Consider the following 3,937-nt stretch of genomic DNA (forward strand, 5'->3'; position numbering starts at 1 on the left):
AGTAGTTTGTCACTCTTTCTTCCTAGTCTGTCTTTGTTTGGAAGCTCATCTGAAACCTGTCCACCATGGGTGACCCTGCTGGTTATTTAAAATACTGGTGGCATAGCCCTCAGAATCACAGCAATTCAAACCACCACAGCACGACAGACAGACGAGTGGTGGTTGCGTGGTTGCTGTTAAATAGGAATCTCTTTGTGCTAGGGCCCTTAAGTCCAGCTCAAAGGCGAGATTTCCATCCTTGGATGTCAATCAAGAGGCGGAAGCAACTGGGTTGTAGTGAGATGCTTTGTGCTGAGCTTGTGGGTCTCTAAGTAGGTCGACCCCACCTCAAAGCCAAGATCCAACGGTTAGGCTTGGACGGCGCTCTCGTGTCCAGGGTAAGTAGGACAGCCTGGCCAGCCCTGTAGTCTCTTCTCACTCGGCAGCGTCTCCCCATCGACCTGGTCTCCAGGTGAAATTAGTCAGTCACAAAAATAGAAATACTGCATAGGACCATTATTGTAAAAGAGTAAGGAAAAGAACCCATACTAAAAGGGGAAAAAACAAATTATATATATATTTGTTGATCACCAGGATATATGGGATGAGAGGAGGGGGAGTGATGGGAAGATAGAGCACCAGATAAAGAATAGACACAGGATAGCTTGGGTGTGGGGAAGGGGGCGTGGGGGGCAATACATAAGAAGGGGGAGGAGAATGGAAGAACAAGGTAGTTGGGAGAACAATTAGGCTGGTTAGCATTGGGCTAAGTGGGACAGAGGTAAATGATGATGGATGCACAATCTTGACAGTCTTTTGAATCTTGGTTTCCCTTGCCCATCATTATAAAATAGACACTTGAGGAGGGGAGAAAGGAATAGCCAGAATCATCACTACAGAAAGCTTGTAAGTCCGTCTTCAGCATATAACTGATTGGAATACCTTAAAGGGGGCTAGAAGTTGCCCAGTGAAAGAGGCTTCCTGTGGAGCCTTTACACTGCACAAGACCAAAGGTGGAATCCAGAACTGACTGAGGTAGGAAATTTCCACTGGAAAGGATGTGTAGACCAGCCTGGAGTGGCTAGAAGAACAGAAGACACTTCATGAAAGAAAGACTGGCAGGAACAATCCGAAACAATAATGGCAGTCTGATTGATTACTACAAGAACAAGTAAGCTGCTCACCTGGGAGTCATCAAGGCAAGTGGTGGGGATCCCTCAGAGCAAACCCCATTCCAACACTGAGACTCAAGGGGAATACATGAGCAGGCATGTGGTCTTGGTGGTGACCACGTTGGTCACTGATAAGGGAAGAGGGGGAAAAAACAGCAATGAAGTTGCTAGCTAAGCCCAACCACATTCAATAGACCCCTGTGAACCTGGTTGGAGACCAGGATAGCCAGCAGTATGGAAAGACCCGGAGACTCCTGGGCCCAGAGTCAGTGACATGGCCATAGAGGACAAGAGTGGAGAGTGAAGCATCCAGCTGATATGAAGTGAGGGGAGATGCACAAGAACACTCATACTTGCAGATAGTACCCACTTGACCTGGCTTCGATGGCTGGATCATCAGAACTCGACTAGAAGAAGAAAGAAGAGAGAAAATTTTTTAAAAAGTAACCTGCTATAATTTGATGACCTAGGAGCTCTGGTAGCGTAGTGGTTACAAATCGGGCTGTGAAGCGCAAGGTCAGCAGTTCGAGACTATCAACTGTTCTGCGGGAGAAAGATGAGGCATTCTGCTCCTGTAAAGATTTATAGCCTCAGAAAGCATGTACAGGGTCACTATGAGTCAGAATCGACTCCACGGCACATAACAACAACAACAACATCTATATTTATGGATGTAGAAGCTCAAGAAAAGGGAACAAATCTTTACTGCGAGGATCACTCCCACTCCCTCAGTACACAGGGTTGACAGGGATGGGCATCTTAGACATTGACTACCCAAAATGGGGAGACCTATAAAGGCAAGAAGTGACTGGCTTACAAACTTTTAAGAGATAGCCTAGTTCCAGATGAGGAGGGGGTAGGTAGAATCACCACTGAATGACTTCCAATCTGATGGGACCAGTCTGCTGAAAGGAAATGGGGATAAGACTCTTGTCTTATCCAGTCTGGTGAAAGGAAATGGGGATAAGACTCAAGTATTCAAAAGTGAATACTTGTCATCACGACTGACTGTGAGGGTAGGCAATATGGAGGTAGATTTTTTTTTTGACAAAAGGAGGAGAGTGATGGCTTTTGCAGCCCAGGAGCAGGGGTCCCTGGGACCATCAAGTGAGAATGGAGAGTGGGATCTACCCCCAGAGGCAGTGACGCCCAGGATAGAGACAAAGATGAGGACATGGACAGATGGAATGGCTGGGGACACTGGACTGAGGGAGGGAGAAGGGCTATGTACTGGCAGCCATGGGGCAGGCCTGTGTGGTGTACCCTTTGGTTATTTGATGATGCATGGAGGTGATTGTAATCATTGAAATGAAACAAAATATGATCGGATGAGTGTAAACATAAAACTGATGTTCTCCCATGTAAACCTCACAATAAAAACTAAAAAAAAAAAACAAAAAACATATTGCATTTTCTACACTGGGTTCTGACAGACTTGACAATTTTAAACACCAAACTAGTCAACTCTAGAACTTTAAAAAATGAATTCAAGGCTCTAAAAATGTATTTCTGTATACGGGTTCCAGAAGCATTTTGACCACTTTTTAGTCTTGCTGGAACAAATATGGAGGTTCACACTGTACAAATATGAAGTCAGGATACATGTGTTACAGCAATCACATTGCTGTCAAAAACTTACCTTGTACAAGTATTTGCATCTCCATGGGATTATTCAATTGAGTAAGATATGCCACCACAAAAAAAGATCTTTCTTTGTCCTTAAGTTGGCTTGAATTGCTTTTTCTAAATGGTTCCAAAGCATGTGCTTTCATTCTATAATCTATCCGAAGTGTTTTAAAATAAAAGAACTATCAAATCACTTGGCAGAATGAGGTCTATTGATGCCCAGAGAGTCCAATTTATATTCAGTTGATGCCCTGGCAAGCAACATGATTGATAGCATTCAGATTTGAGACCTGAAGTGATAAATACTTACACATGGCCAAGTGCTACACTTCAGGGCTCACAAGCCTTAGTGAGTTATTGTTTTGTTTTGTCCCTGGTTCTTGTACGCCGAAAACGGCGTTTTCATAAATTAATCAGTGATGGCATTTTGTATTTCTGATTTGTTACCTTCCTCAAAAGGCCTTTACTTGCAGTTTGTAATGCTGAGTGGCATAGTTTTTCCCTGCCAAGGAGCTATGAAACAACTGGCTAATCAAGAGGCTTTCTGTTTGTTATCATGGCAAATATATGTGGGATTCTCTAAAAGCTCATTGCAAAGATAGTTTAAAATGTCTTTATTATCTGCTAAGTAGATATAAAGGAATTTTTATTAAAGATATGAAAATTGTAAGAAATAGCAGCAAAATAAAATTCATATGCCATTCACGCAGTTTAGGGGGGAAGGGAAACAAAACATAAATGTACCCTTTGAAATTTCTGGTCTGGTCTATGCCTCTCTGGTTGAATCCTACTTCCTTCTACCCCCTACTCCTGTACCATAAAAAGTAATTACTGTACTCAATTTTGAATTGAAATAACATTGTTTAATTTGTATATTTTGGAACTATGTATAGATGGAATCAGACTGTGTGGACTTTTGTAATTTACTTCTTTTGTTCTACAGTATATTTTTTATATTTATCTACGTTGATACTTTTAACTATAATTCACTTGTTTTCATTACTGAATATGATTTCATGATATGAAAATGACTCAATTTATTTATCATAGTCAAGTCAATGGATATTTGGATAATTCCTATATTCATCTATGAATATTCTGATATATATAGATATTCAAGTATGTATCTCTCCCAATATATATGTAGACTTTTCTCTCTA

The sequence above is a fragment of the Chrysochloris asiatica genome, unplaced genomic scaffold, assembly GCF_000296735.1.
Source record: "Chrysochloris asiatica unplaced genomic scaffold, ChrAsi1.0 scaffold00083, whole genome shotgun sequence".
In the NCBI taxonomy this organism is placed as follows: Eukaryota; Metazoa; Chordata; class Mammalia; order Afrosoricida; family Chrysochloridae; genus Chrysochloris; species Chrysochloris asiatica.